The sequence below is a fragment of the Ambystoma mexicanum genome, chromosome 2q (genome assembly GCF_040938575.1).
Source record: "Ambystoma mexicanum isolate Mex_15411 chromosome 2q, UKY_AmexF1_1, whole genome shotgun sequence".
Taxonomy (NCBI): domain Eukaryota; kingdom Metazoa; phylum Chordata; class Amphibia; order Caudata; family Ambystomatidae; genus Ambystoma; species Ambystoma mexicanum.
The window spans coordinates 1026832298-1026859995 of record NC_090924.1 but is presented as its reverse complement, the minus strand read 5'-3'; the positions used below and the strand labels follow the sequence as shown (position 1 = coordinate 1026859995).

General features: G+C 45.7%; 1 protein-coding gene across 1 annotated transcript in view; it reads right to left on the bottom strand.

Moving 5' to 3' along the window:
- Positions 1–27698, bottom strand: part of CFAP69 (cilia and flagella associated protein 69) — a 1486345-nt gene that overhangs the window by 602390 nt on the left and 856257 nt on the right. The gene's annotated exons all lie outside the window — the stretch shown is intronic.

Genomic DNA, 27698 nt, shown 5'->3' with positions numbered 1-27698 from the left:
CATCAGAGATTGCAAACTGGTTCTTTGGTCATCCACACACGTAGCAGGAGCTATTCTGGTTTCAATCCTTTCCACAGGGTCGGATGCTGTAAAAGCCTCTTTCTTCACTCATGCGGGATTGAGCGTCTGCTTTCCCATTGCGTACTCCAGGTCTATAAGTGATAATAAAATCATATTCCGTGAAAAAGAGAGCCCAATGAAGTTGACGCAAGGATTGTGCTTTGGCGGTTTTCAAGTATTGCAAGTTACGGTGGTCCGTGGTGACAGTGACCTATATCTCGCCCCACGAAGGCAATGTCTCCAGGCCTTGAATGCTGCTTTAATCGCCAGTAACTCCCTCCCATCTGTGATTGCGTAGTTCAACTCGGGGCTGAAAATTTGCGGGACCAGAATGCGACAGGGTGTAGTTGTCCTTTTTCAGGGTCTCTTTGTGACAATACCGCTCCCATGGCTATTTTTGAACCACCTGTCTCAACTATGCAAGGTAGGTCTGGTCGTGGGTGTCGAAGGACTGGTGCTGGAGTGAATGCTAGTTTCAACTTCTGGACGGCTTGTTCAGCTTCTGTCGACCAATAGAACTGTTGATTTTTCTTTAACAAGGAGGTAACTGGATGTACAATTTGTGAAAACCCAGGTATAAACCGACGGTAACAGTTGGCGAACCCGAGCACGCTTTGCACTCCTTTCGTGGATGTTGGTGAGGGCCATTGGAGGATTGCATCCACCTTTCGAGTATCCATATGTACGCCTTGTGGTGTGAGAGCATGAAACCGAGAAACTCGACCTCGGTTACATGGAAAAAAACTTTTTCCAACTTGGCATACAATTGGTGTTGTCGAAGCTTCTCCAAGACTGCTCGGACATGGCCTACATGTTATTCCATGGAATTGGAGTAGATAAGAATGTCTGCAATGTAAACAAGTGCGCAAACGTCCAGTAGTTCACGGATTACATCATTCATAAAGAATTGGAACGCATGGCCCAAAGGGCATGGCCCAAAGGGCATGACCTGGTATTCAAAGAGACTGTACTTCGTGCAGACGGCCGTTTTTCATTTGTCTCCCTCTTTTACTCTTACAAGATGGTATGCTCCTCTTAAATCCAGTTTTGTGTAGATTTGAGCATGTTTCACTTGGTCCAGGAGTTCTGGTATAAGTGGTAAAGGATATCAGTTTTTTACTGTGATCTGATTGATGGATCTTTAGTCGATGCAAGTTCTTAAGTCCCCCTCCATTTTAGGCACGAAGATTAAGGGCGAGGAGGCAGGTGACTTGGACGTGCGAATGAAACCATTCGCCAGGTACTGATCCAGGTGGGTTCTAAGATGCTAATTTTCCTGCTCTGTCAGAGTGTAAATTCGGCTGCAAGGGATATGGACTCTGGGTACAAGATCTTTTTGACAATCGTAGGGTCTGTGCGGGGGCAGAACGTTGGCTTGCTCTTTTTTGAAGACATCCTGGTAATCTTGGTATTCAAGCGGTAAAGAGCTGATGAGGCCCAACACGATTCCTTGCTTCGGTTTCAGATTGGTGTCATATTGTTTGTAACATGTGTCAGCATAATCATGAGGAAATGTCAGAACTCGTTTTCGCCAGTCGATCCTAGGATTGTGGGTCTCCAGCCAGGGCATTCCCAATATCATCTGCAACTGAGGAGCACCGATGAGATCGAAAGTATTGTCCTCTTGATGCCCGTCCTGACACAGAAGCTTGACTTTCTCAGTGTATTGTGTCACTGGGCCGGATGATAGCTGAGAACCATCCAAAGCAGTGACGTTTTCCGATTTCTGCTTCTGTTGGAGAGGAAGGTCTATTCGAAGAGCCAAATCGTGGTCAATGTAGATACCCAAAGCTCCACAGTCAACACAGTCAATATATGCCTCCAAGGCTTGTATTTTTGATGTTTGCTTGTGATTCACCAAAAGCACTGGAAGGACTAGACGTGAGGTCTGTACGGATTCCTTTTTCATGCTCGACAAGCGGACCCCTACACTTGCCGGGCATTGGCGTTTCCCTGAGTTCTGTTCTTCTTCTTCAACAGTTTTGTCTGTTGCCCCAACCGTTTTCTTGGGTGATTTTACTGGAAAGTCACAGAGGAAGTGACCTGCCTGTCCTCAATATAAGCAAAGCTGTTGTCTTCTTTTTTCTCTTTCTGCTTTGGTAAGGGGACTTCGTAATCCACCAATTTGCATTGGCTTAGACTGTTCATGTGGTTTAGTCTGATTCTCACAAGGTCGCACGTAAACTGACCGTTCCTCTGATCTGGCGCGATCCATTTTCCGATTCTGCAACTTATGATCGAGTTGTACCGTCCGGTCGGTCTATTTAGTCCGCACACCTCTCAGGGGGATTCACCACTTGCGCCAAAACATCCTTAAATTCTCCATGTAACCCTGGGTAAAAGAGTGTAGTACTCTTCTCTTCTGGCAAGTTGGTCTGGGCTATGAGACGATTGAAGGTTGCAATATAGGTTAATAGATCTTGACTCCCTTGTCTGAGTGACAACAACTCGTTGTCCAGAGCTTGTCCTCGAGTATGACGGGCAAACAATTTCTCCATCTCATGTTGGAAATTCCCAACGTTACGGAGTAAAGTGTCATCTTGATTTACCAAAGGTATAGACCAGTCCACCGCACTACCTCCTAAATACGATAGTACAAACACCACTTTGGCTTGGTCATTAGGAAAGGCTCCTAGTCTGCACAAGAAATGAACGTGACATTGGTTCATAAATACAGTGAACTTGTTGGGGTCGCTGATGAAGCATTCGGGAGGGGCTAGAGGCACTGCTCCTGGAAGAACCACCTGAACCGGTGTTGAATGTTGTGGAGTGGAAGAATGAGAAGAATGGGTCACTCCAAGCAGTGGAACCTCTCCTGCTTGTGCTTGTAGCATTTGTCTTGCCAATTTGTCAGTTCTTTCTCGAGTTACAATAAGATACCTCCATAATGCATTGGTTTCCTGTCTTGATGCATGTACTTCAGCCTGTAATTCCCCTAGTAAGAGGGCTAACTGATCTGTTTCTGAAGTTTCCATAATGCCCAGGCAGAGAGTATTAGAGGCTTTGCGTTCTGTTACGCATACATGGTCTCTGCTGAAGTGTTGGGGCACGGTTGCAGCCCTCCCTGAACTTGAATCACCCCCTTCAGGCCTCTCCCTCAGTAGAAAAGCTGTGAGCGGTGGTATGTGGTGATACTGCTCCTGCGTGGAGATAAGAGTGTGCGAGTGTGCCAATCTGTGATTGTTGTACCTCTCGGACCCATTACCCCAAAGTACGGTTTCTGTGAGCATATCCCGGCCCATAAAGCTCACTTGTGAATTATGGAAGATAAACTCTCCATCCTGCTACATCTGTCAGGGGCGCGTCGAATGGGATCTAGTTCCTTCACTGATCCCTGATGAGGATTAGTCCAGTCCAGCTGCGACTATGCTTCTCCTTATGATTGGTAAGTCTTTCTTGAGCTGTTGTGATGCTGTTTGTTCTGTTTAATGTCTTCATATGTTGCTCCTATTTATGCCCGCAATAATGTCTCTCTTCTGTTTTCTTCTCTTAGATGGAAATGCTGCCTCAATGCAACTGTGAGACGCGAGACACGGCCGGATTGGAAGATAAATGCTACCGCAATGTTCGACAGCAGGTAAGTGATGGTTTAAGGAAAAGCACGAAGTATGGTGAAGCGCAACCTTAAACAGTTTTTTCGATGTCTAACCTTGTCTTCTGTTTTTCCTTGCAGGCGCTGCGGTCAACGATAGAGCGTGTCGTGCTGCGGTGCCAAGATGAAGATTTCGGTGTTCCGGAAAGTGTTAAAATGAATACTTGGTTCGCTGAAGAGATGTACAGGTAAGAACAGCTTCCCCCAGTTGGTAAGTATGCTGGCAGGAAGCAGGATGTCCAGGAAGCAGGATCTTCAAAGGTAAGTCTGACCTCAGGCGACGGTGAGCGTTACGCTGTTTGCAAGTGCAGAATAATGCGAAGCGTTTGTCTTGAGGATAGGGGCAACTTATAATGCTGAGATCACGGACACACCCATTAGGGCCGGTTTACCAGCCACACCCTGCCACTCCTAGAGAGTGAGCACATGCAAAGGCAATCCATTAGCAGCCATACCCAAGGATACACTTGGGGATGCTTAATGGATGGAATGTTCAAGGTGTATGCATCCTGCTTAATGGATGGATTGCTATGTCCATAATAAGAGCTCTTTGGAGGTAAATGGATGTTCTTGTTTACTTTTGTTCATGAGCCTTGCGCCAAAGGCGCCAGGACATTTTCCACCCAGGTCTGTGGATGCGACCCCTGCATGCCTGTGCCCCTGACTTCATGACCATGACAGAACCTGGATCATACTTCAAGAGAATGAGCTAACAACTGAACGTCCTTTTTTGAAACAGGTCGACCCTTTTATCTATTTTTATTTTTTTTTCACATTTTTCAAATAACTTTTATTTAAACAACATATCATGAGTACAGAGACACGTAAAGCTTTCAATAGAAGGCAGTATAACATTTTTGGAGGCCCCTTGGATTACACAGGGCTCGATAACCCGGCCCACAGCACTAGCAGGGATAGGATACCTCACAGTTCGGCTCACAGCAGCGAGATTTGTTGCAATGTAGGGGGTCTCACCAACATAGCGGGGTATTTTCCGGCAAAGTTAAAGAATGGGGACAATATCGAGACATACCTTGCATATAGCCCCTCGCACAGAGCCATGATTTTGTCTGCCACTAATATGTCCCAGATCCTAACCCACCACATCTGCACCATCAGCCCCTCCATTGTCTTCCAGATCCGAGCTATGACCAATTTTGCTGCCAACAGGAGATGTCCGATCACGTTGGCCAATGAGCTGGTTAGGGGGAACACCCCCCCCCTTCTGTGTCCCCCAAGATCACCACTTGTGGGTCCGCAGGCGGGGCCAACCCTATGATATTCTTTATCTTTGCCAACACTTCCTTCCAGTATACACCCACCTTGGGGCATACCCATACCATATGATATAGATTGCCCACCGCCCCACAACCCCGCCGTAATTTCCGTCCATGTGGTGTATCCTCTCTGGGGTTAAGTACCACCTGTAGCAAAATTTGTAGGAGCATTCCATGTCTGCACCACACCTGGAGGACTTAAGCATCTGTCTCCATATTCGTAGCCACTCCTCATTTTCTATCGGGGGCCCCCAGATCCTTTTCTCATTTAGACATATGGTAGGCGCACCACAGGTTCACCTGTGTCCAGAAGCTTATACAGCTTAGATATTTCCCCCCCCCAGCTGTGCCATCCTGTAGTGTCAGCTCTAAAGCAAAGCGAGTTCTCGTTGCCCCTTCCCTTGTGCACAAATGTGAAGCCCAGTACCTCAGTTGGGTGTATCTGAAGCGTTCTGATTCTTGTATGTTGAAGGTGAGTTTACATTCTTTGAATGACAATGGTTTCTTGTCGCTGTATAGCTGCCATATGCTTTTCAATCCACCCTCTTTCCATTTGAGAAACTCACCCTTACTCTGCATCCCAGGCGAAAACCTGGGTTATTCCATACTGGTGGAAGGGGTACCAGACCTCTCCATATACCCCATCTATGCAGCACCCTTCCAATGTAATAGAGAGTACACTTGGTGTTAGGGAGAATTCTCTGTTTAGGCTGAATTTCCTAACCTAGTGAGTCCCCCAGCAGCTTTGCTGGATTTTTGGGGTTTATTTTTTTCTCCTGCCAAGAGTGAGACTCTTTTACCCTCACTCTTGGGCATGATTTGAGTGTGTTTCTTTGAATGTAGATGTGTTTAATGGGCTATGGGGTCTTTTACCCCATAGGGTTTCATGTGTTTTTGTGATGTGTGTTACACAGCACCCTCAGTGCAGTAACACAGGGGTGTCATAGTGACCCCGCAGTATAGACTCCATACCCTGGGACTGACTACTGTCTCCCAGGGCATGTAAAGTCACCATTGACTTTACTAGTCTTAAATTCTGAACAGAACCAGTACAAACCATCATATTGTGGTACTGGCTGGGGCAATTCAATTGCCCCGGGGTCTGTTAGTCGAGGGGGCACGTCTCCGTCCCCCCTGATCGAGTTTTGGCTGGTGGCAGTGGATACTACTTTTTATATTTAACCGCAAATATTTTCCTATGGGATTTCCCATTGTTTTAGGCTACTATCTTTATTTAATTATTTACGGTAGCCTCGAACATACCGCCGGTTTATTTAATTAATATTAATTCTCCGGTTGGTATTTTTTGCCAAAACTTGATTCTAAAATGGCGTTTGTGTTCTCTTCTGTGACTCCAACCCAAGTCGAGCCCTTTGTTCCACTTTTTGGCGGGCTTCTCCACAGAAGCCCTCCAAAGTGGTGCCACTCTGTCTGGGGTACTTAGGAGAGGTGGAGGGGGATTTAGGCACCCTGGACTGAGTTGCCTAGGCAACTCAAGTCGCTCTCCGTTCTGATTGGCCCAAGTGGTGAGCCGGCCGGCTCACCACTCAGCATGTTTGAGTGACAGCTAGGCTGAGTGAATGGGGGTTTTCTGCATAAAAGCAGGACTTTGGGGACTGGAACTTCAGAAGTCGCCACAGGACCTAAGAATCTGACGAGGGAGAAGCTGAGCCGACCCGCCATGACGACACCACCGGTGGAGCCCTGCTGGACCCTCTCACCACTTTTCCCAATGACAGAGGAGATCTCCGCGTGGAGAGTCTTCTTCCTTTGACTGGTGGGGATAACCAGTTTCACCGTCTTTTAGCCTTCCCGACATACCTTGTGGCCGCCTTGCCTGTGCCAAGCACCCCGGCAACTGGGATACCACTTTTTACCATGACCGCGAAACAAAGGTACCACCTTTAACCGGAAAACTCTGCGTCTGGTTTCTTCCCTGGCAGTGCAACGACCTTCCTCTTTCCTCCAAGTCGAGACCTTCTGTTCCCCTGGACGACAACGCGACTTGCACCCACTGCCAAGAACAACTGCCACCGCTGGAGGATCCTTTCCACTTAAGGTACCGTGTCCCGCCTGGCTTCCCTTGCTACCGACTGTACGGGGTAGATTTAGCCCCCAGCTTTCGAACCTGGGTTAGCCTGGGACACCCTGGCTAAACTTTTCTAAGCCTCTCTAAACTCTTTTTGAACTCTCTGCAAGACTTTCTAAGCCTAGTGTAACTGTGTGATCTTGGGCTCTGCTCTCTCTAAGAGTGGGCCCAGCCTTTGGACTTTGGCTCACCAGTGACTTTTGCTCTTCTGCCTTGCTAACAGTGTTCCTGAGTCTTAGAGTGGTGTACCTTTCCATATTCTGTCTTTTTCCCTCCCTTTTTCACAAACTTATTGGAGTGCCATCTAGTTAAGCGCTCACCTCTGTATGAAAATAAGTGGTGTTTTACTAAGACTTATCTGATAAGGAAAAAGGGGTGTATATATTACAATAGTAACTGTTTTTAGAATATTTTACAATAAGAGTGCTGGAGGGTTTCAAACAGTGTGTTTTTAAATAAATAATTATATACTTTGATACCAAAGCTCTGGTCAGTGTTTGCTGGTATTGGTGTGTCTGAGTGCCTATTGTGTATACTTTGCATACTGCCTAACTCTTTTTGAGAGAAGTCTGACTGTTCAGCCACAGCTACCAGGTAAATCTGGGTGGTACAGACTGCTACCAAGTGGGTTTACTGCTAACACCTGTAGTCCTAAATCTTTTGCAGTGGTCCCCAAGGAAACTGCACAGGTTTCTGCCTAACACTTGGTCATTGCCAACAGGGAGAAGACCCCCTCCTGACACAGGGAAACCCCCTCCACATAAGGTAGCCTCTCCAATTCAACCAGTCACTGGGCCTGCTCAATGATTTTCCATTTTGGCGGCAAGACCTGTCTATTCCACATGAAGGCATGTGAGATCTGAGCCGCTAAACTCTAACAGAGCATGTCTGGAAACCCCAGTCCCCCCCCACCCTTTCCAGTTTCAGTAGTACCCTCTTGGATATCCGAGCCCTTTTATTCCCCAAATGAAACCTAATATCTTCCCCTGTAGGGTTCGGAGGTCTGAGTTCGGGACCCTGACCGCCAACGCAGAGCTCATGTAAAGCAAGCCTGGTACAAAATACATTTTGACCCAGCTATGCAGCTAAACCAAGAAAACTCCTGTTTTTCCCACCTCCCTAAGTCCTCGGTTAGTTCCCCGAACAGTGGAGGAAAGTTAGCTTGGTACACCTCTGAGAGCCTGCTTGGGATGCAGACCCCCCAGGTACGGGATAGAGTGACAAGTCCATTGAATGGGAGCGAGAGCGCCCATAGCTTTCCTATCCCTGGGCCAAAGGCCCGGTCCAGGCCATATGATTTGCTGTAGTTCACCCTGAACCTGGAAGCTCGACCAAACTCATCCACTTCCCCCAAAACCATTGCTGGGGAGGCGGCAGCATCACTCGGTGTAAGCCGGACATCGTACGCGTATAGGGACACCCTCAAGTCCGTGTCCCCCACCCTCACACCATTGATGGACCCGCTGCTCGGATGCGACTGGCAAATGGCTCCATGAACAAGGCAAATATTAGGGGGCAGAGCGCGCAACCCTGCCATGTACCCCTAGTAATGTTTAGACTGGCCGATGCTCCTCCATTCACTCATAGGTGTGTGGATTGGGAATACCCCACCGGTACTGTATCTCCTTAGTGCACAGCCATTCAGTCAGGGGGGCTTGTGTTTCATCAGGGTGGCGGCTGCCAGGTCCTGGTACAAAGAAATTAACGTGTTGCAAAAGGAGATAGTTGCTATTTCCTGTCATTATGCTTTCCTTTAGTTGGTAGAAATGGACCAGATTCAGGACGTCCGCAGGTCTGTCCTGGAACGGCGTAGTACAAGATCTAGTGCGATGTGTCCTGTCAAATTCTATGTTCTGCTCGGGCAGTGCTTTAAGAATGAAGGGAAATAAATCTGCTACGAATGTTGGCAGTTCCTCATCCCTCACTCTGGCCGAGATGCCCCGGATGCGAAAATTGTTCCTACAGGAATGATTTTCCACATCTTCCAGCTTTTCTTCCATCATCTCGCAGTGCACCTCCAGAGATTGCAGGCTTTTAGAGCACTCCTCCACCGCATAGGACTGTTCACAAAGTGTGTCCTCCACTTCCGACACCCTATGTTGCTCTTCAGTTACTCTCGTATCGAGGGCCAGGATTTTGTGTGAGAGTTCCTCCGTGCTTTTATGTATTTCCTTCCGGATTTCAGCCAGCAGGTCCGGTAGGTCAGCCTTGGTGGACATCTGCATAAACATAGCAAGCAAGGGGTCTGTGTTGTGGACCTGAACTGTCACCGTCTCCACTCGCTTGCCCTTGTCCCCAGCCTGCAGCATAGACAAGATGTCCCCCTGCTTCCGACTCTTCAGGGTTTTCGCCATTGCCAGTGACATGAGGGCCGGGGCCCAAGGCTCCTGGAGGCCTGCTCACTCTAGGTCCCTACTCTGCCGATGTATAGGCTCCCTCCACATGTTCTCGCTTCAAGAGACTACTCCTGGTATTCTAATTGCAGGTGTGGTCTCCCCAGCCAATTCTGCCCATAGGCTGGGCCGCAGTGGCTTTATGCTGCTCAAAGCACTCCTTAGCACTGTGCTTGAATGTTAACGTGATTCTGCAATTTGGGGGGGGGTGCCCCACAAGTGAGAACTTGTGAGCAGCCGGGATACAGCAACTCTGGGACCCCCACAACCTTCAGACAGCACCTCCTGTAGCTCAGGAGCTCCTCATACTCCTCTGCCCCCCCCCCCTGGCTGCTGCTTGTGCTTCAGGTTAGTCGCAGCTGGCAGCAGTTGCTTTAGATTTATCTCATGGAGGATCCCATGCTGGGACAGTGCGGAATGTTGTCACCCGTGTTGCTTTGGGCTAGTCACATGAAGGGTCCCTTGTTCAGCCAGTGCAGGGTGCTGCAATAGCTCCAGGGAGCAGCTCAACCATGTGGGCTACTGTGATGTCCTCTCCGCATGTTGCCTGTCGAGCATTTCTCCCAACAGGAGGCCACTGCGTGGGGCACGCATTCCCCTCTAGCTCGCCTCGTATTCTCAGGAGGCTCTTCCGCTTTTCCTCGCCGTCCCCTCCATGCTGCTCCACATCCCACAGTACTGTTGCTCAGGGAGGGGTCCCCCTCACCGTAGCCCACTCCACACCGTAGCCCACACCACACGTCCAGCAACCCTCCCACCACACTCCCCCCACCACTCTCCTCACCATCCAGATTGGTACGCCGGTCTCTGTACGCACACCACCGCTGGGCACTCCTCAGCATCACCAGACTCTACGCCACTCTGGCGAGGCTGCCAACTACGCAGCCCAGCTCACCCCGATGCAGGGCACCTGCCGCAGCCCCTGCCAGGCCTCCTACAGCCAACATCTCTTTCCCTGCACCAGACCCTCAGGGGCTTGTTCACCAACAGCTCAGTCACAGGCAGCAGTCGGGACCACAGGCTGACCCGGCTCACTTCTTCCTTGAGCGTGCGGCCACCATTAATGGCCCGCCACATGACCGTCTCCCGGACCATTTCACCGCAAACTAACGCCAACACCCCCAGAGTCTGCAGACCCAACAACATGCAGCGGGCAACTCTGAAGCTTGTTCCGCCGTTGATATCAGGAAATGGAAGGATGCTTTTCCTCCTCCTCCGACCTTAATTTGCCAGAGGCCCTTAGGCTGCCATTTTACCAACCCCTTTTGTCTATTTTTAAACAAATGCACTATCTGGAGGTTATTCAATCCAGTGACATTCTAAAGATTGAGCTACCGTTATGGAATTGCTCAAAGAACTGGGTCTTGGTGGAGTTTGTGTCTCCCTTAACGGTGGCCGTCCTGAAAACATGCAGAGCAATTTATGCATGCAGGATTTACTTTGATTGCCTGTCGGAAAATGCAAGGCCCAAATCAGAGTGTTGAAAAGCAACTAATAGTTGGGGCCAGCAACGTAAATAAGCATTCGTCAGAGCGTGATGTGCTGAGAGCCCTGCAATCCCAAAGCTCCCAGGTGCTTATACAACGGAATACGAGATTCCATCATGTTCTCTTACTGGGGCAAACTGACCAACAGAACTATTGTCTTCCTTAAGCTGGTTATCTTGGAATACATGGGGGTTTCGATCATTTTTGGAACACTCTGAGGGGCAAAAACTGTTGGGCGGGGTGAACATATTTATCCTCCAGGAAACTCGGTGTAATAAACCTTTTCTTATGGATGGTTTTCAAATATTATATAATCATGTTGTGCCTTCAAGAAAGGCTAGGGCTTCTGGGGGCCTAGCCACAGAGGTCAAATCAAATCTAAAATTGACCTTGCTGACTAATGCGACAAACTGCAAACATTTTCATGGGTATTTGGAAGCACCTACCGTGGCAGGACAAAGAAATCCTGATCATAAATGTTTATGACCCTCCTGGTGGCGCTCAAACCTGTAGAATTCTGATGATTATGCTAGAGGCTGTCGCTAAATGGGTTGAGCAAGCACCTTAGGGTCAGATCTTAATTGCGGGTGATTTCAATAAGAGATCTTCATTTACTCCAAAATTCTTTAATTGGGTGCCTCACCTTCTGGGCAGGAATCATGGACTTTTTTGACTTATAATGTATGGTAATGACTCAGGATATCCATTATGATGCGCAATATACCTGGTCAAATGGAATAGTTAGATCTTTCATCAATTATGTGATAATTGACCCAGAGATTAGCCTCACCCACAACAAGTTGAGTAACCATGGTATTATAAGATGGATTATGAGGGTAGAAACAAATGTTCACTCGGTGGGCAAATGTCCTATGGTTATAGTAAGCCATGCGGGAAACAGGCTATGGTGGGTACCCAGTAACATCAAAAACATAAATGTGTTTATAAAACAAATTCTGTTGAATGTGGAGGTGAGGCTGAGGGCAGTTGAATTTGATTTGGGAAATACCGTTACAGCGGGGATGCAATCTGCTAGAATTGCTAAATGTGATAGTAAAATGAAAGCCAGGGTAGATAAGCCATACTATTTCGACCACGCTATCTCGGAAAGAAGGAAACAATATCGCTGAGAACGAAAGTGGATGAGTGATAAAGTCAGTACAGATCCTCGACAGAGAATAAACATGCTAAAAAATCTTGCCACTAAAAATTGAAACTTCAACTAGAGGTTCTAACTGCCTGAAGCTATTTCAGTAGCTAAAGTCGCAAAATACCGGTAGATGTTGGCATTGTTTTAATAACTACGGTATGTTCCTATCACCAGTTGAAACTAACCCCATATCCACGGAGGCATGGATAATATATTTTCAAATCCTCTATTTCTCTTGGGAAACTATCTTGGGGACATGGACAGAGTACCCAGTCTCGAGTTTACGTATAATGAGGAAATTATGGCAGGCCCATTGGGTGAGGACATTAACAAGGAGAATTTGGTGTGCCTTATTGGCAAAGATAAAGCCTCCAGGGCTCCCGGCCCAGATGGAATTCCAAACTTGGTACTTAAGAGTGATGGCATTCTGTGGGCAGGGGTTTTGTGTTTTTTTTTTCAAGTACATAGTCCAAACTGGCAGATTGCCTGATAGCTGGCGGAAAGCCATCATGGTCCTGATATTTAAGAAAGGCAGTAGATTAGAGACGAACATTATTCTTCAATACTTTATGCCTTAGAAGCACTACCATTGTCCCAGGTCACTTGGCTTGGAAAACTGGAAGACAAACATCTGCAATCAATTATTAACCTCCCAAAAGGCATTCCGGTAGAAGCCTTTAGATTAGTATATGGTCTCCAATCATTGTACTCAAAATGGGCAGTTAAGCAAGTGTTATTGTTTGCCAAACTGCGCCCAGCCGATTATTCCTCAAATGACTTATTGAAGTTATTGGGACAACAGAGGCAAGGAGTCAGTCAAAATTACTTTATTGGAGAACTCTTAATCTTCAATAATAAATATCTGTCAGAATTGGGACTAGGTTTAGAGGTGTTTCACACTCGCCGTATGAAATAATCATCAAAAGTAAGGCACAGCAAATAAATTTGGCGGTTAGCAAAGATACATTGCATGTTTTGAAAATATATAGGAAATACTCGTTCCAAGTTTTAAAGGTGTGGTGCTACATGGCTACCTAACTAAATATTCCAGCCCAGAGCTGTGACACTTCACTATGCAGCTCCGTTTTAATATACTACAGACTAAAGAATATGTTAGTCAGTGACAAAATGCAATAGTACAGGACGAATTGTGTAGGGGCTGCAATTTGGTGCCAGAGACTGCCCGACATATACTGACCTCCTTTCCGGCTTTAACGCCTTAGTATAGAAAGGGATATGGGAGGTATGTCAGTTAATTGGATAACCTTGGAGGGGAGCAATTTTGGGCTACAAGCATAAGACGCACTTCAGCCGATTCATCTGGGATGATGAGATGCTATTAAGTTTCTGGGATGCCATAAGAGAGTAATAGGAGTTTATACATTTTAAATCATTATTCTAGTTATCCCCATTTTAAGATAATTGTAAATGGAATTTGGATTTTAAATCTTGAAATTGCATTTGAAGGTGTTTTATTGTATTGTATGAATTTGTGATGTCTTATGAATTAAGTGATATTTGGTTTATGTGCTTAAAGTTTAAATTTAACTAAAGCACAAATACATTTTAAAAAAGGAAGACAAGAAAGGCAAAGATGCTGCCCCTTTTTGAAGAAAGGTATTCAGAGGAAAAGTGTCTTGGCTATTTTGAAGGTGATGAGGTGCCTTGAAGTAAATCTTGTCAGAAACAAAACCTATTCTGAGTCACAAAGTACAGAAGCTGTGGTTGTACCACAAAGTGCTGAAGTGGTAGTAATTAACTGGTTGTCAGCAGATGCAAGACAAGTTGCACAAGTTGAGTTAAGTACCATGAGACAAGGGAGAATGACCTTGTTGTAAAATGTGGTAGAAGTGAAGTTGTTGAAGCAAAAGTAGCTGTACTGAGACGTCATCCTGACAAAGATATCTATTAAAAATGTTAACCTTCTAAATAGAGACATAACTGTTGACCAAGAACTGTGTTTCACTAACATTTGCAGAAGCTGTGTTTCCTTTAAATTGTGATAATACCTTTTGGAAAACTGGGAGCTATGGAAAAGCATTGTGGCCAAGAATAACATTGATGCTTTTGTAGAGAAGTGGAAAGTCTTATCAACAAGAGGAGAAGCTATGTGGTTGTTGGAACTTTTGTAAACAAACCGTTATGTTGACATTGAAACATCACAAACTGAACTGAGACTGTTCTACCTACACAAGTTTTCTTGTTTCATTGTGCTGAACTTTGGTGCTGAATTTTTTTGAATCCTAGGCAAGGCAGTTCACCTAGGTTCCAAAAAAGTTATCAAGGAACTGTACAAACAAATGTTGATGATTGAAATGACATATATTTTCTTTGATGTTTAAGTGTGAGGGCCAGGCATCCTATGTTAAGAGTGTTTCCCTGTAGTTTTGCTATGCAGGGAAACCCTTGTTAGAGTAGGGATAGTGAGGCATTTAGTGTTTATTTCTCATTAAGTAAAATGGCAAATGTTGAACAACCCTAACCAACAGACTAATCAAAACAACAGGTACACATGGATATGCAAATTGGCCCAGCTTATTTCTGAAGCATGTTAAGTGCTGTTCAGAGAAATGAAAATAGAAATCAGTTTTAAGAGCAAACAGGGAGCTCATCAATATGAAAGATTATGAAGTAGGCGTATTTGGAATTCTCTTAATCGGTAAATCTCTTCAGGCCCTCTGCATATATAAAGACAGACCCACGGGCTTTATCAAAGTTTATTTGGCATTTTTTCACTTTGCATGTGTGCTTAAAATGTTTGTGGGCCTCCTCTTGTTTTCATCCTTTCATTGACTTTTGTCATCACTCATAAGTTTGCCTACACGTCCTTTTTTATTTGTTGTTTGTATTTTTGTGTAGGTTTGGGTTTCACTTTACTTTTAATTTTGTGGGTCGGTGATTGATCGCTGAGAAGAAACTAGGAGGTCGTGCCCTGGGATCTCTTTAGGTCCCCATATTTGGGAGAGAATGTAGAAAAGGAGACAGATGTGTTGCGAGAGCTGCTGAAAGAGTGGTTGTTTTGGTGGTGCAGCAGAAGCCCAGGTCCATTACATTTATATTTGTGCAATTTATAACATACAACACTTCATTGCTTAATGTCTTTAGATGTTAGAGTCCCTGTTAGAGGACAGTACACAGTATACATAAAGAAGACTAAGCAAAATATTATAGATTTGAGCGCCTTGTGAAAAATTCATAAGCCAAAGACAAATCAAATTAACCCAGCAGGGGCTCAGACTATTGCAGCCCAAAATATTTTTTTGGCTTCAGTCCATGGTACTGAAGGCGATAAACATAACCTTTCCATCAACCCCCCATTTAGGAATATATGTAAAATAGTTAATCTGAGCCAAATCACACATTCCACACCACCACCTAGTAGACATAGCTGGAAGTTTACTTCCAGTTTCAAGTTACATTAGCAAGGCATTGTGGGTATGCAAATTGTCCGAAATGAAAACCTTTTTCTCTAGGAAATTGTCTTGGAGGGTAATGTGTATTTTCTTTCTGTCGCAAACTGTGTCTTTGCTTCCATGTATATTGTATTCGGCATATATATTGACACTTACCATGCATTATGCACGTACATCTCAATTCCAAGATGTCCGCTTGCTTTGCACGTTGGTCTCAGTATGCTATCATCAACTGTATACATTGAGAAAGGACTTCTTTTGTATTTCTTAGCCTAGCTTGCACTGCACGTGAACAAGCACTCAGTGAGCGTGAAAAGCGTCATACAGGACATACAGGGCACAGTCCCTGTGTAGTCCTACCAATGTTGTATGCATTTTTGTTAATAAATAACTTCTGTGTCATCCGACCCGAAGTATAGAATTTTGTTTTGATATGTCCCGACCCAGAAGACTAGCGGCCGTGTAGTTCTGGTTAAGTTGCTAAACCCATAGGAAGAGAACTTTTTCGGCAGCTTATAACTTCACTCCCCCTGGAGGAATCGTCAACAAACTTTGCAAAAAATGTATATGGCTGGCTCTAAATTTTTTAACCAAGTTGGGTGAGGTTTCGTGCTGGGGGGGGGGGAGTTATAGGGGTGGTCCCAAATAGGAGCGGGGTCTTGGGTCAGAAAGTGTGCTTGTGTGTGTTTGGTGGAAATCGGACAAGTACTTTTGTTGAAAAGAACTGAAATGTACGTCCCAAAAAATGTGTGATATCTGGGTCCGCTTTGCGGACCCATTTCCCTGTTCGCTCCGGGGACCAAAGCCTCATCGGCCTGCGGTATGCTGTGCTGTTGGCGAACATTGGATGCGGCCGGGTTTTTGGCTGGCGGGAAGCGTGCTGTGCATCAAAGGTTTTGGGAAATTCCACCATGGTGTATCCGAGGACAGTGCAGCACCGTAAGGGATCTACGAGCATATTTTACGCCATGTGGTAGTAGGAAGGAGAGGGTGGGGGGAAATGGGAAGTGGTTCATGTGATATATGTCAGTAGGTGGAAGGAGACGGTCGTGTGTCTGCAGTGTCCGTGCATATTGCACCAATTCGCAGCTGCCTCCACATGTGACTAAATTGTGTGGGGACTGCAGGCAGTCTGCGTTTACAGCACTGTTGCTGGTGTGGCGACCTGTTTCCATGCTCACTGATGGAACAGCAATGTACACAATGTTGGTTTCATGGGTGTGGGGATTGGTAGCATATCGTAGAGTTTCCTACCTCATGCCTGGACCTCATGGAGTGACCCGTCATGTAGTGTGTCCACTGGGTGCAGTGGTGAAGTACTGGGTGCTTAGAAGTGGTAGGGTTGCAAGGTATGTACCTGGCCACTCGTTCACCTGCATGTTCTGCTGGGTGTGTGCAAGAGCTACATTGGTGGGTGCATGCGAAAGGCCGTAGGCCAGGCACTGAAGAGCCTAGGCCTGCACCGTAGCCACAGCACCATAATACAGGCATGCAGTTTAAAGTATGAATGTCTCCGAGGGAGGTGATGTTTAAAGAATGGTGGGGCAGGAAATTGTAAACATGGTAGAAGAGCACAAGTAAAATGATATGTATACAGGACCATATGGTGTACATTATTGCACGTATTGCACAGTAGGTAGCCACATGTTGCCATTTGCCTTTGGTATCGGTGGCCCTTTATACCACCCATCGCATGGTACATTTGTGTATTGCGGAACACGGCAAATGTTCCCATTCCTGGTGCCAATATGTTGTGTGGGGTTTGGGCAAGTCGTACACTTTTGGATACAGGGCCAACGGCCTTAGGCCGTTGGCCATGCACCCAAGAGAGTAAGCCTTGGGCACACCCAGCACCACATAAAGCCGCCATACAGGGTTAACTCATCTCTCCGAGGATGGTGACCTTTGAAGAGTGGTTGTGGAGAGCATTTTACACTGGTGGAAAAAGCAAAGGGAGGTAATATGCGTTCACTAGCACATGGTGTAGGTCAGTGAACACGTTGTACATTAGGGACCAATGTCTTCATATTCCCGTTTGCTACGAGTTGCCCTGTACAGGACACTTGCTTGAAGAAGTGTTTGAACACATTCACCATGAGAAGAACTCATCAGCATCACTAAGTGCACGTGTACTGTGAGTGTGTAACGGTACGTCTGAAGTGCTGAACAGAAATGATAGTGTTCAATACAGTGGTCTTGCATGTCATAGCTATATGCTTGTGTGCCTATTTCACACCATCTAATGAGGGAGTGTTGCAAAAGTAATAGTGGAAACGGAAGAAGGACTGTCTGCTTTTCTGGGTTGCGGTCCTTGCTGTAACTGGGAAGAGGCACATGGTACAATCTGCCCTTCTGAGCATGGTGGCAAATGGAACTGTGGGGATTATCCAATGGGTGTGGAGGGTGTGGTTCACAGGAAGAGGCAGTAACATTTTCAACCAAAACGCGATGCATTGACATTGGCAGAGATGGCGAGACACGGAGTGCTAATCGTGGGTGATATCTTTGTGCAAGATCTTCACATGTACTTTCAGTTGGAAGGAGTGGAGGCTTTTTGGGGCACAGTCTATGAGTGGGGTTTCGGGTGCATGGATCTCCTTTGCACATGTGTGGCCTTTGTCGTTACTCCACACTGAGGGCTAACATTGAAAATGGGGGAGAGTTGGATCCTGGATGGCTCTACACTACAGCTACCAGAATTCCCTGCTGCCACTGCCTGGTACATACTAGAGGGATTTAACCCTGCACACCCGCATCCAATCATCCTCCCTGAAGATTGCTGAGGCATGAAAGCACGCTAGGAGGAGAACTTTTTCGGACTGTATGAGCTTACTGCAGCTGGGACCCAGAGTAGCGCCCCTGCGACCCCTCTTGTTTTGTTTGCATATATGTATACACTCAAATGGTGCCGCAGTATGCACATTTATTCACGGCACAATTAGATATGCATTCCCTTGGCACCTGTGACTGCAGACCATTGAGATACCTCCACTAACATTGATAACATCCTCCTGATTTGGACTGCTGGGGTACAGGACCTCCCTAAACTTCCACAGAGATTTAATGAATTTCACACAACCATCAACCTCAAGCTCTCCTGAAAAAGTACATTTCCTGAACAACCCATTACAATAAAAGATGGCCAGATACAGACCACACTATATCAAACCAATGAACCGTGTCCGCTACTTGAAGAGTGACAGCTTCCACCAGTGCACACAAAGCATGCTACGATAGCCATGGATTAAAATACAATCGAATATGCTCAGACACAGGGGCCCGGGAAAAAAAAACATACAGACTGAGATCAGACTTAAACTGTGTATACAACTACAGAATTGCAGACAGATTCACAGGTCAACACAGATCCCTAGAGCAACCTCTTAGAATACAGAGTAAAAGATACAAACGTGGGTGCCACCGGGAGTCACATACAATTTAAAGTTTGAAGCCATCTGCAAGGTTGCTAAGGTACTCTTACCCATCCTGCAACAAGATGAACGTCTGTGAGGCAGTTTTTCCTGAGATGCCCCTCCTTGCTTTCAGACAAACAGCCAATTTGAGGGAAATGATGTGAGAAGCAAACTACACACAAGTAGCACAGATTATGAAACTGCACCTTGCAGAAACAAAAGATGCCTAACCTGCCCACATATCAACAGTCTGGACACAAACAAAACCCCACACAGGGCAGGACTACATAATCATGTGATGTTTTACATGTGCATCCAGCAAAATTGTTGACTTGATTGTGTGCATGAAATGTCCTGGATGGGGCTACTATATTTTAGAAACTAATCACTGCTACATAAACACATGAGTTTAATGTGTCACTATCCAAACTAACATACTTTCACTTTTTCCACCCATATAGATGCAGGGATCTTAACTTTCAGACTGGACACGTTCCATCCTTTTTTTACAAAGCCGTTCACAGGCATTCAACTGACACTGCAGCAGCCCCATCTGCCTCTCTAAGGCAATGAATCGTTGCCAGACTCCCTCCAATTAGCCCAAATACAGACCTTTTCATCTAGGAAAGTGTCTTTGTCTTAGACTGCAGTGCTGATTGATATATATATATATATATATATATATATATGTATATATATATACACTGACAAAAACATTAATGGGCTGTTATGACGTTATGGTTCAGTTGCGCTAACAAAAACCTATGTAATTCAGTGCAACAACTATTTGAAAGGGACATTATAGTTCCTTTGCACTACCAACAACCTATCCATATTACGGTTACAAGTAAATCCGAAAACCCCCAGAAATTCGCCAGTTATGGTAAGCTAAGCAACCATAACTCGCGCCAACACTGTGCACTGCTAAAAATAACACCTATGACATGAAAATTGACATCACAAATGTAACTGAAACATAACATCCTGTTAACAACGTTGTCAGTTAATTTCATAGGGTTTTACCAGGATAATCTTAATTTTTATAGATGTACTATAGAGCATAGTGAAACCAGTGGCTCCATAGTAATAGCCACAGTGGTTCCAAACTGTCTGTCAGTTGGCGGACATCGGGTGGCATTCAATGTGCTGAGAAAGGCAGGGGTGCTCATACATAATGGTTGCATCCAGCAAAGAGAAGGCACATGTAAAAAGAGCACCATGTATGTGCATTGCAAGGAGAAATGGAGTAGGTCTGCAAACTCTGTACTTGTGAAACAAACAGAGCAAAAGCATAGAGTATACACCATGATAGAATGCACTAATAGGCGAAGTGAGGGCTGCGTCCAACAATATTACTGCACTCCTGCTTTACATAGAAACAAAGAAGGAGACAGCATAGTAAGGCCTGCAAAGTATTGAGAGCAGAACGTCATTACAACGCGGTAAGTACACTAAAGCTTCTCATATAATTGCACAGCTTGTGCAGTGTGCAAATGTGGAAAAACATGGTTGTTTTTATACGCAGCAATGCAAAACACCCAAAAATGGCTGGAAGATAATTTCCCTGTTCACGAAATGAGCAACGATGGTAACGCCATTGGTACGTAGCACTGTCTGAAAAGTAAGTTAGTAAGTTAATATGTATTGCTTCATGTACACCCAACAGATATTTTTATCTTTAACAGGACAAACTGGAAATGAAAGAAATGCATCAGATGCGACACCTCCTGCAGAACAGCATAAGGCCACAGGAAATGAAGGAAACGCTTTAAAAGGCAACCTATGCAGCCTGGACGTCAAAGTAGAAGAATTGCTAAACAATTTAGCCACCTTAAAAGATGGTGTACAAGGACGTATTATTGGAGAAATTAAATACCACTGCCCTACCTTCACGTCTACCCTTTCCCCATTTCCCAGCGCACCATCCCTAACAACATCCCTGTGACATTATGGTGAGACCTCAATCCGTGGCTCCCCTCATGACAAACTTGTGAACATCCCAAATTCCCCTGTGTACGTATCCATTTGTGCTACCCCTTCCCTTTGCTAGTAGGGTGTATGTATCGTGCACATTAAACATGTACATGTAAAGTGTTGGTGAGTGTGTAAGTAGCCTTTCCTTTTGTGTTGAAATTGCATGGTGAGTCTGTGGCACAGAATAGTGGGGGATATGGGAGCAGGTAAGCAAAATGGAGGTATCCTAGGGAGACTGCACGTGCCCGGCGTATGTTCAATCACAATGCAGGTGTCCTTAGGACTCGAGTACTTGCTGCATGTCCGAATCTGATAATGAACTGTTAATTAGTTGTGAGGGCACTCGTATGTCCATTTGACAGCTGTGCAAAGACATATTTCATCCTCTGTGTACTGGTAACGCCGCCCCTGTCGCCAACCCTACCGAATCATGCTGTAGGCTGCCACATTTAAAGCAGTCGTACCACCTACGTATTTTGCTGTCCAAACCTGCCGAATTATGGCTGCAGCAGGCCTGGCTGCCTGAGACCCAGTGCAAGCAAGGAGCATCTTGCAGTGTACGATGGGCGTGTTAAATGGCCCATTATTTTGATTAATGTGCTGCTAGCCCTTCTATGACCCGTGAAACACAGAGAAAAGTGTCAATTTCTCGTCTGCGGTTTCTAGTGTTAGAGAGCAGATGTCACTACAAGTGTGACAGTCTGTAGTCAGTCTGAAAAAAAGTGCATTTCTGTTCCTGCTTGGTTACTTCCACACAACTAAATGTACCGACAGCTAAGTAAACAGCAGAACCTTCGGATCTTAAACAGTACGAGTGTTTCTTTGAAAGGAACTGTGTCCGTGTGGCGCTGCCTGAATAATTATGTTCTTGCTCAATGTAATGAAGCTGCGTTTGTCCTTGTTGAAAGCATTCTTCTATTTCACATGTTACTCATATCCGTCAATGCTGGTGCTTCGGCTAATGTCGTACCATAAAGTGACCATATTGCATGCAACGGCACCTCAAAGCGAAATACAAGGCAGCAGTGTGCAGTGTACTGCCCATCCAACAGCGCAGTAGGTTACTTTCCTGTACACCATTCTCCAAATCTGCTCCTACCAACACCAGGGACACTCCTGTAGGGCAGCGGAGCCCTAAAGCACTGTTGCAGACCATATGCAGCGCTGCACACCATTACCTATCAAAGGGCATTGTATTGTGCATGTACGGCAACGCGATACTCTGCAGGACGCAGTAACTTCGAAGTGCTTGGAAATGTTTGGTAAGGGAACATGACAATGGCTGCCGCCTACTTAAGTGACAGCCACCCAACATCTTCCTCTGTCTGCACTGGCCCCATTTTATCCTTGTGGGTGGTGGTCCTCCCGTACCCTCCCTTTCCTTCCTTTACTTCTGTGTCGTATGTTAGAAGACCAAGAAACATGCAAAACAACGGAAAAATGAAAACATTAAAGAAAAAGCTCCTTTCAGAGGTAAAACATGGATTTGCCAATGAAAGGATGCAGGCCGCTGTGCTGTCTATACGCTCCACACACTGTGCGGCAAACAATGGGAGGTGTGGCTCTGCAGAAAACATTGCAGTCAGTCGGGTTCAAACAGCAGCCTGTAAAAAGAGGGTTCTTCTTGTGTTTGAGTTGCAAAGGGTTGAAGTGCACAAGACCTACTAGAGAAATGCGTGCTGTTCTTCTAAAAAGGGCAGCAATGCATTTTGCATACGTAGCAGAAAAACCTGAATGCCAGGATCAGGGAGATGAACGCAATTGGTGGGAAAAACTTTTCGTGCTATGAAACGTAATATTTCCATTGTGGAAGTAGGACATTGTCACATGTCGGAAAAAGGCACAAATAGCCTTCTTGGCAATGTGCCTCGCTTTCTCCATTTCCGGACCAAATTAAGAAGATCGCAGCCACAGTCGTACCAGCATAATGATACAAAAAATTATGCAGTAGTTTGGAGACATACGCATGACCTGCCCAAGTGTCGCAAACTGCAGAGAAATTCCAGTAACATGTCCTAAACTTGTCCCTCCACAATGAAAACATTTATTGTGTGGATGATTGTGCATCACCAAAATGCCACAAAGTGGACCCACAATCAGCTACTTTATTGCAAGTACTCAATACCAGTGTGCATCCACATGATAGAATCCAAAATTAATAGCCACTGCACAGTGTTCTGCATTCACTGGCAACCAATGTATGTAGGACTCCCCCAAAATGCATACAGTCTGACTCCTGCAACAGAGCCACACCGTACGCTTCCGCCTCCCTCTCAACAGATACACCTTCTACCACAGTCTGTGCATACACACCACACCCAAAAACCTTACTGCGCAATCCGTTAGCCTCCACAGTCCCATTTCCATGACCGCCATCCTCAAAAGCCCCAAATGTGGCACGTGTAATGTTAGACCTGCCGCAATGCCCGCTGACTTTTCCTGCTGTGTGTGTGCAGGAGTGGGTGAATACATTTCAATCAGGGTAGGGGATTTCGTTTGTAGTGGTGGCTCTGAGAAGAGCCTTTTTTGTACTTTTTTTTGGTGCGTGCAAAAAAGCTCCTTTTTTGTTTGGTGTTCATACAGGTTTTTATTTCTTCTCCTCACATTCTTACAATAGCATCTTCAATGCAGCCTATAGATTGTAAAACAAAGTAACAGCGCTATTGATGGACAAAGAACTCATGAAATCACACATGCTTCTGTTGATAAGACACCTTCCGAGCTCTGGCTGGCGGTAAAATGCATTCGAATAGTCCCATACTTTTCTTGGTGGGATGCATGAGGAAACCACATTTGCAGTGGAAAAACACGTGCACAAGTCATGAAACCAAAATGGTATGCTCCATAATGCATGACCACTACATCAACAGTAGCGAAAGTGGCCACTTCTCTGCAACGTGCAAGCAGATTGTCGAAACTGCACATGCCGACAAAGCCTCTACTCCTTCCAAATCAAAATTGCAATGAAAGCCTCTCTGTACAACATACTTGTGCAGATGTTGCACAAAGGCACCACCGACAAAGAACACTGAACGTCTCTCCATGCCTGCTGGCCTCACTACGCAGAGTAATAAAAAAAAATGTACCGCCCCTCCTGTGAAGCACACCCGCAGCACCTGATTGGATAATCCCCAAAGTCCCATTCCCAGCATGCTGAGAAGGGCAGGATGTGACACGTGCGCTTCCCCAACAACTGCTAGGGCCACGCCCCAGTAAAGCAGGACCAGTCCTTCCCTTTCCACTATTTTCTGTCCAACTCATTGGGTACTGTTAAATAGTCACACAGGCATCCACCAATCACATTGAAGACATCAGCATGTAATACTGTCAGTGTTGTACAACACTTAATATGTACCGTTACACATTCATAGTGCAAGTGGCGTGTGATTCGAAAGCAACCTCCAGTAGAATGTTCTGTAAAACTATCTAAGATTTCTGCATGCACATTCATCCACATGGCCACCCATCACCGCAAAGTACAGGTAGAAATATTTTCTGCACACTATTTTTACAACTCTGTTACAAGTGCCTCTGAGCAGGCTGCCTGCCACCGAACGTCCGCAACTTACAAGACATACTGTTCTTCCTCCCATCACCTACCATGTAGTGCCACTGCAATACAATAGGCTTTCAACATTTTCACTTACCCATATTAGCCATTCTAATAATAAAACAGTATCTATCTTCTTTCCTGCCAACAATGCTACGAATTTTGTCCCACACCTACCCATCTCCTACAAAATTTGTAAAAATATCGCACAAAAGCAGCATTCAATGTTTCGTAGCAACGTACAACAAGTACATACAGTGCATACATGCAAACAGGATGCCTTCCCCTTACCTTGCACACTTCAACCATAGCCTTCTGCAGTTCTCTGTACAAATAGACCTTCTGCCACAGTTTTTGCATACACACCACAACCAGAAACCTTATTGAGCAATGATTTAGTCACCATAGTCCCATTTCCATGCCTCCCATCCTGAAAAGGCACGGATGTGGCATGTGTAATCAAGTACCGCGAAATCCGCTGAGTTATCATGCTGGGAAGGGGCAGGGGAAAGAAATTTGAAACAGGGTAGGGAATTGTGTCTGTAGTGGTGGCTCTGAAATGATTGTCTTTTTTTTTGTTTCAGTTTTTTTTACATGCTTGAAAACAACCTTTTTTTCTCTTTTAATAACTTTGAGTGCTTCTCCTTGTTACATTTTTACCAAATTCTAGTAAACACTTCTTGCACAGTGTAAAAGAAAGTGGCATTGCCAATGGCAGTCAAATAAATGTCATTTCTATGGAACCATTGCATATTTTGCGACCTCATGATCTCATAGTGGCTGGAGAACATCCCAGCAGTGTGCATACATTCACACATGCTTCTGTTTATAAGACACCTTCTGAGCTCTGGCTGGGACAAATTACACTGTCATGGTCCCATACTCCTTTTCGTGTTATGCATGAGAAAACAACCTTGGCAGTGGGAAAAATCTGAAACACTGCATTCAGCAACTTGTTCAGGTGACAGAGGAAAAGTCTGCATGACATTGAACCCAAATATAGACTTCCATAATGCACCATGACAACATTCACGGTAGCCACAGAGGCCACATATCTGCAAAAGGCGAACCATCCCGCGGAACCTGCACTCAGAGACCGCCCCACAAAGCATCCACTCCTTCCAACACGAAATTAGCAGCAACGCCTCTTTGCACGGCACACCTGTGCAGATGTTGCACAAAGGTATCACCCACAATCAGCACTGTGCATCTCTCCATCTCTACCAACCTCACTACACAGAGTATTGGGAAAAAATAGAACCACCCCTTCCTGTCAACCACACCCTGAACACCTGATTGGATAATCCCCACAGTTCCATTTCCATGCCCACCATGCTCAGAATGGCAGGATGTGGCACGTACGCTTTCCCAGCTATAGCAAGAGCCCCTCCCCAGTAAAGCAGGGAGAGTACTTCTTCCCTTTCCACTGTTCTTTTTCCAGCAGTCCCTCATTGGTTACTGTTAAATATTCACACATGCATGCACCATTGACATCCAAGACCTCTGCGTCCAACACTATCATTTCTGTACAGCACTCCATATTTACTGTTAAACACTTTGAGTGCCCGTCGCGTGTTCTTCCAAAGCATCTCCAGTAGAATGTTCTGCAAAAGAATCCATGATTTTACCATCAAAAATCATCCAGAGCGGTACCCATCATGACTTAGGCCATGCACACAAGAGTATAGGCCTTGCCCACACCCTGCACAACATAATGGAGCTATGGATGCGAACATGTAGCCAGATACCACACTCCACATACGTTTTATTGCCAGCGGCCCTTCTACCCAACACCATAACACAGCGATGCATGGAAACATGTAACAGGTAGCAGAATCGACAAAACATACCACAGCCTCCGGCACCCCTACCCACTTCCAGTCACTAAGTAGTGTGTCACTGCCAACCAAATCACAAAATCTTCACAACATTGGCCCTACTCCCATCAATCTGCACAAACCAGAGTGTCCAAGCACATAGAAGATCCACTTCAACCCTACCCTCTTCTAAACTGACAGTACTCCAACACCGCACCCATTGGCCACACTGCAGTTCTTGTCACTGCACCATCTCCAGCCATACACCGAAAACTGTAGGATGTTCTAACAATGACCACACACATGGAACCAACAATGTACGCAGATCAGCTCACTTCTGGTGCTCTATCAAGTCCAAACATTCTTTACAGGTCACCACCCTCTGACTGATGCAGAGTCCAAACTGCATTGCTGCAGTGGGTGTGGTCAAGGCCTTGGCTCTTGGGTGCATTGCCTATGGCCTACGGCCTTTGGCTATGCACCCAATAGTCTACGCCTTGGATACACCCACCACAACGTAATTCAACCATGCATGCCAACATATGATCAAGTACCACAATCCACAAATGTTCCACAGCCACAAGCACTTCTTCCCAACATCCGCACGGTGATACAGCTATACATGGAAACATGCAACAGTTAGCAGAATCTACAAACATAATACAGCCTCCGGCACCCCTACCCACTTTCATTCACATACTATGTTGTTACTACCAACCAAACCAAAGAATTGTTCACAAGAGTGGCCCTGCACCCAACACTGTATTCAGTGCACAAAACTAATACTTCATAGTGCAGTACAGTAGTCAGCACTCCGCACAATAGGCATTACCCAAGCCCATAAAATATGCAGTTCAACCCTATCCACTTCTATGCACACACTATTAGAACATTGCACCCAGTTGACACACTGCAGTATCCAATAACATAGAATATGCACTTGAACCCTACCCTCTTCTATACTGACAGTATTCCAACACTGCACCCCAGTGGGCACTCTGCAGGACTTGTCACTGCACCATCTCCAGCCATAAACCGAAAACTGTAGGATGTTCTAACACTGACCACACCCATGGAACCAAAAATATATGCATGTCAGCTCACTTCTGGTGCTCCCGTCGAACCAACAATGTATGCAATGCTGAAAAACCACACACACAAGGCAACAATGTCAAACCTACTTGCAGGTCCCATAGTTGTTGGTGCATGGCCTCCAGCCATGCATGCAAGGGGCTATGGGCTTAACACACGCAACACAACATAGCAAACGCTATGTTACAATGTTTATGTCATGTGCAATGCACTCCCCTTTCACAATTGAGCTGCCACCAGTCACCATGGTAAGAGGGCGCAGCACGAGCTATCATGTCGTAACAAAGGCTGACTGAATTCCCCACACAGGGTAGTCACCTGTGGAGGAACCCGCAAATTGGTGCAGTACGCATGGATACTGAAGGCACACCACCGTCGTCTTCCACCTAAT